The 6727-nt window shown below is 38.7% G+C and overlaps 1 long non-coding RNA gene across 1 annotated transcript; it reads left to right on the top strand.

Moving 5' to 3' along the window:
* The first annotated feature begins 1522 nt into the window (after positions 1-1522).
* LOC134793980 (uncharacterized) lies at positions 1523-2434 on the top strand. The gene is made up of 2 exons (XR_010144604.1): positions 1523-2197; positions 2391-2434. It is a non-coding gene; the product is annotated as an uncharacterized LOC134793980 (long non-coding RNA).
* The last annotated feature ends 4293 nt before the right edge of the window (positions 2435-6727 follow it).

Here is a 6727-nt window from a genome sequence, read left to right as displayed (position 1 = left end):
GTATTTTTAAATACATGAATGAAATTGCCTATGTGTTCCCAAAAATACTTATGAACCAAGACAAAATATCCTCTAATTATTTCAGAACATTATACTTACATATAAAATAGAACGTATGTGCGCTCTCTACGTGCATTTATTTATATGGAGAAGAATTATACTTCAAATACAAATGGGAAAACATTGGCCGGCAATGGGAAATCATTAAACAGGTTGTCATGACATTTGCAGCTAGATTATTACGGTATTTTATTTCATATCTATTTAAAGTTATGCAAGTATAGCTAAAACAACGTTTTCGCCATAAATATCTTCAAGATTCCCAGTTGCGAAGTTGTGCTTCGTGATTGAACTATTTGGGCAACATGTAGGTCAAGTTTGTGGGACTGAAGGCAGGGGACGCTCAGTTTGGTCCCTTGTGGCGTACGAAACCTTCGTGACAAGTCTGTCGCCGTAGTCTGCATAGTTTAAGTAGAAATCTATATCGGAGTATTTTACACATAAAGAACAGTATGTAGGCATTATGTAGGTAGGTATGTATTATTGGAGGTTGCATATGTACTGGACTGGCACAATATACTGTAAACATATTACGTCTAAAGTAATGTCAATGTTTGAATATGTTTGAATAGAAAATATATTGATTCTACCCAAAACTAGCGTTTACTATCAGCTCCACTTATTCTGCTGGAGACCAGGACCCTGGTTCTTCTAATAGGTCATGTGCCTCACGCACTGATAGTGCTAGTTTATAAAAGAGTGGTAGAAATATTTGAGTAGTAGTGAAACTTGCGTAAATGTAAATAATGTCTGAAGACAAAGAAAACGGCATATGTGGTACAAAAAAGCTGAAGGGATCGTCGGACTACCCTAACTGGAAGTTCCTGGTACGTAATTACCTTGAAAATAAAAACTGGTGGGAGGTAATATCGAAAGATGTAGTAAATGCTGACATAGACCGGAAAGCACGAACAACTATTTGCCTGTTGTTAGAGCCAGAATGCTTTACCCACGTCTACAATGCGAAGACTGCCAAAGAAGCCTGGAACAACCTGAAGAACGCCTATGAAGATAAAGGTTGGGGCAGACGTATCCACATACAGCGAGAGCTCTTTAACTGTAAGTTGGAGAATTTCAATTCTATGGAGAGCTACATATCCAAAGTGACGTACCTTGCACAGCAATTGGATGATATTGACGCAAAAATCCAAGAAAATTGGTTGATATCGATTTTGCTCGGTGGTTTGACGGCGGAGTACAGCCCCCTCATAATGGCTGTAGATAATAGTGGCCAACCAATCACGTTAGAGCAAATTAAGACGAAATTGTTGCAAGAAGGAGGTCGTCAAAGCAAGTTGAACACGGACTACGAGCAAGCGTTAGTGACACGTAAAGCACGAAACGATCCCAGATCTACACCTAAACCTAACGATCGTAAGCAGAAGTTTGTTTATAAGTGCTACAAGTGCCACGAACAAGGACATAAGGCGTCCGAGTGCAAGGAGCGTACCAAGACCGCGAATGTGTGCCTGAACACTAAGGAGGCGATTGACAAAGATAAGTGGTATCTTGACAGTGGATGCTCTAACCACCTTACCCATGACAAGAGTAAGTTGTTGTCTTATAAACCTGAAAGAGGCAGCATGAAAATATCGGTAGCAAACGGTGAGAAATTACAAGTAAAAGGACGGGGGAACGCTGAGCCCCAAGTCAGCGAGAACGAAAAATTAAATTTAGAAAACGTTATGCATGTTCCCGATTTGTCCATGAATTTAATTTCGGTAAGCGACTTAACCAAGAAGAAATGTAAAGTTATATTCGACGAAAAAGGTTGCGTAATTCAAAAGAAGAACCGAACTATTGCAAGTTGTAAAGAGGTCGATGGCATTTACGAGTTGACAGAAAAGAAAAACAACGTCGTGTATTTGACACTGTCAAAACAAAATGAAAACATTTCTAACGTTTGGCATAAGCGCTTGGCCCATTTATCCCGAAATTATATGTTGAAAATGAAAAACATCGTGACCGGTATGCAATTTAAGAGCACAGATTTGTGCGAACCATGTATTCCCTGCATTGAAGGAAAGACGTGCAAGAGTCCCTTTAAAAACAAAGGTACGAGAGCCACGGATGTTCTGCAAATCGTTCATACTGATTTATGCGGACCCATGGAAGAGCCGTCGTTCGGAGGTTCGAGGTATGTTCTGCTTTTTATCGACGATTATACTCGAAAGACTCATGTTTATTTTTTGAAAAATAAAAGTCGAACTTTCGATAAGTTCCGTGAATATAAGGCGGAAGTAGAGAATGAGACGAGTAAATCGATTAAAATCTTAAGATCGGATGGAGGTGGAGAGTACTGTAATGCAATATTTAATGCTTTCTTGAAGTCTGCAGGAATAAAACACCAGACGACTGTACCCTACACGCCTGAGCAGAATTCTGTTGTTGAGAGAGCTAATCGTACGATCATCGAAAAAGCAAGAACACTACTGTCAGAATCGAACTTGAGCAAAAAATATTGGGCGGAGGCTGTAAATACTGTTGTTTATTTGAAGAACAGGAGCCCCACGAAAGCTTTGAATAATGCAGTGCCTGAAAAGCTTTGGACTGGAAAGGACGTGGATGTCAGTCATCTGAGAATATTTGGTTGTTTGGCTTATCGACTTATACCAAAACAAAAGAGACGTAAATTGGATATGAAGACAGAACCAATGATTTTCATAGGATATCCAGACAATCAGAAAGGTTATCGTCTGATGAATCCAAAGACGGGTGAAGTGACAACTGCGAGAGACGTAAAATTTTTAGAAAATGTGTTTCTACAAAAAGAGAACGTCAATAAATCGTCAGAAGTCGTCATTAACCTCGATACGGACTCTGATAGTCAGCCCTGTTTATCAAATGGATCCACGGGTGTTCCTGAAGTATCGGAAGTGCACGAGAATGAGTTTCTTGACGCTGTAGACGAGAACATAGAAGGACCTGAACCTGAAATACCTGAGCATGAGCACGTACCTGATGAGGTGGTCACCAACGGCGAAGTGATAATACCTGGCCTATCAGACAGGAGGTATCCTCAGAGAGAACGCAGACAAGTTGATCGGTACGGTTGCAATGTTATGTATGCCAAAGAGAGCAATCTTGATGGAGATCCTGTCACCATAGAGGAAGCATTGGCGAGACCGGACAGCGAATTATGGCAGAAAGCTATAGATGATGAACTTACGTCACTGAAGGAGAACCAGACCTGGACGTTAGTGGATCTACCAGCTAATAAGAAGCCAATCCAATGCAAATGGGTGTTCAAGATCAAGAAAGATAGCGACGGCAAGGTAACGAAGTACAAGGCTAGACTCGTAGCGAAAGGGTTCACACAGGTATGTGGTGTAGATTATACGGAGACCTACTCTCCGGTAGTTAGAAGCTCTACTCTACGATTATTGTTCTCGCTAGCTGCTGAATACGATTGGTTTATTGACCAATGGGATGTCACGACTGCATTTTTATACGGGAAGATAAAAGAGGATATTTACATGCTTCAGCCGAAAGGAGCAGTCGCCAAAGGTCAAGAAACCAAGGTATGTACGCTGCAGCGATCTCTGTATGGTTTGAAACAAGCGTCTAATGCTTGGTTCAAAGAGTTGGACAGTGAAATGTTAAATTTAGGCTTTGTACAATCAAAAATAGAACCGTGTTTGTATCAAAAACAGCTTAAAGGTAAAAAGAAGTTAATTGTCGTGATTTATGTTGATGATCTTTTTATATTTGGCGATTGTGAACAGGAAAAGCAAAGATTAAAATCAGGTTTGCTTGACAAGTTTAAAGTGAAGGACTTAGGCGCGGCTAGACATGTTTTAGGCATGAGACTGAGACGAGAGAAGGGACTTATCCATCTCGATCAGGAACAGTTTATTTTGGACTGCTTGAGGGACTTTAACATGACAGAAGCTAAGCCGGTAACTACTCCAATGGAAGTAGGAATGAAATTAGAGAGATCGACTGATTACCAATGCCACCTACCATACCAAAATTTGATAGGATGCCTAAATTATTTAGCATATAATACGCGACCAGACATTGCACACGCCGTAAGTGTACTTTCTCAATTTAATTCATGTTATGATGAAATACACTTTAAGTGCGCGAAACGGGTCCTAAGGTATTTAAAAGGTACGTCTAACGTGTGTCTCACTTTTCGAAAAACAGGTGATTTAGACTTACGTGGCTATGTAGACGCAGATTGGGGTGGCGCGCTCGATCGCAAATCCTTCACGGGGTTAATTTTCAAGTTAGGCTACAATATTGTTTCTTGGGAAAGCAAAAAACAGGCGACAGTATCATTGAGCTCTACAGAGGCAGAGTACGTAAGGTTATATTATATACTACTAGGGGCTACACTAACTGCAACGGTTCGCGTCCAAGGTCACATCTAGCGCAGAAGAAGTAAGTACCTAATGTTAGGTTAGGTAGGTGTTTTTTTTTGCTACGGGTTACCTAGCAAAAATTCTCACGCGCCGCTACTGGTCGGCACATAAAATTGCAGCCAACAAAATGATGCATAATAGGACAAAACACATTGACATTAAGTATCATTTTATCCGTGAGTGTGTACTGGCTAATAAGGTTGAAATAAGGTATATGTCAACAGATAAAATGATAGCGGACATTTTAACTAAAAGTGTTTCTGGCCCGAAGTTAAAAGGTTTTTTGAAGGATTTATCCCTGTCAAATTATCCTATTAAGAGGGCGGATTAGAGTAGTTAGGTGTTTGATATTATTATGTGTTATATGTTTTTTAAATGTTTTGTGTCAAGTAATAGAATAATTTTCTAGTTTTTGCTTTTTATGCGATTTAATTTGTTGGCGGATTTCTATGTTTGTGTAAAGTCAGTCACGATAGTTTAGCATAGAAATTTTATTTTATGTACCGAGTACAGACGAGTACAAAAGTAAATTATGTATGTCCGTAATAGTTTAAGAGGGCGTATTGGAGGTTGCATATGTACTGAACTGGCACAATATACTGTAAACATATTACGTCTAAAGTAATGTCAATGTTTGAATATGTTTGAATAGAAAATATATTGATTCTACCCAAAACTAGCGTTTACTATCAGCTCCATTTATTCTGCTGGAGACCAGGACCCTGGTTCTTCTAATATGTATAAGCTTGAGTTCTCTCTGCCAGCCTTTCTTAATCGACTTTAATACTTCATTTGAATAGCCTAAACCGTTGAAGGTAAACGGCCATTCGGGCTTTATTTGAAACGAGAGAGTAGAAGAATATTGAGACCATGTTGCTATCATATCGAAAGGTAAGTACTTTATGTGATAAGATTGAAAATGCGATGTCACGGTAGTGTTAAAATTTGCCATATTATTTGTCGCCTTATGGGGCCTGTTTCTCAAAAGCTTGTAACTTGTACAGTCACCTGCAATAATATGTTACTCTTCGAACGCCGCAAAAATATGTGACACGCTCTTATGGCTCTACAAATAAGATTGTGTCAGATACTTTTGCGGCCTTCATTGTGTAACATATTAGTGCAGGTGACTGTACCTAATTCAAGCGGATGTCACTTTTTGACAGCTTTTGTTAGAAAGGGACTTCCACTTATATTACAAGTTACAAGCTTTTGAGAAATGGGTATGCGTCTGGTAAAATTTTACAGACTGGTTATGAAATTTTTTTTACAGGGGTACCATAGGGATTACAGCTATACTTTAGAGGCCATGTCGCCTTCTATCACTTTCACCAGTTAACTATTTGGCCCGGTATAATAAACGGATTGGTTTTAGTCGACTCGGCTGTTCATTGCGTGTATGCACCGTTTTGCGGACGCGAAATGGAGGATTTATGAACAAAGCCTTTACGCTGTTAGGCAAGAACCGAATTTAGTACCGCACAGCTAAATAGAATTTAAATAATAACTGTATTATACCAATTATGATACTCTTGCTCACATAATTACGAAATTGTATGTAAAACAAGTTATTATAACACTTAAAACTGTCGCGTTTTGTACGCATAATTAATGTCATTAACGAGTCTAACGCAATTTACGCAATTAAATTTCTTTATTTTACCTTTTTTCCGACGTTTAACCCAGGTTCAGGCTGTACTCAGTCTTCCGTAATAATTAAATTTAATCGCGTTAGACCCGTTAATGACATTAATTAAGTTATTATAAGTATTTTACGTTTACAAGTGTTGTAACGATTTTATTATTAATTTCTTGAATGCATGAAAAAGGGACAATAAATTTAGGTATCTCGGTGAATTCAATTGCATACCTAAATAACTCGTACCTAGCTACATTGTCAATTAACAATATTATATTTATAGTGTCATACTAAATTGGATGCTACAAACACGAAATTCATTATGAATGCAAACACGAACACGAATGGAACTGATGAATTCACACAATTCACAAGTTGGCGGGTCGCGTAATGAAATTAGGGAACCTCGTTTTTACAGGATTCTGTAATAAAAACTGATGCAGCAATCCTGTCTTATTTCCAGCATTAATTTTGTGTGGGCGTCAGTTCAATCATGTTTCTCGTAAAATCTGACGAGTTTTTTTCTTATAACACTCTTACTAACCCTTAGGACTTGGGAGGAAGGTTTATAATCCATTGTATTTTCGCCTCATTATTATTACAGGATTTGAACGCGTAAATGCGATAAGGCGGATAATTTCACTGCATTGCGATGAATTTT

This window comes from Cydia splendana, chromosome 9 (genome assembly GCF_910591565.1).
Source record: "Cydia splendana chromosome 9, ilCydSple1.2, whole genome shotgun sequence".
Taxonomy (NCBI): Eukaryota; Metazoa; Arthropoda; class Insecta; order Lepidoptera; family Tortricidae; genus Cydia; species Cydia splendana.
Note: the sequence above shows the minus strand (reverse complement) of the source record. Positions and strands in the feature narration are given on the sequence as shown.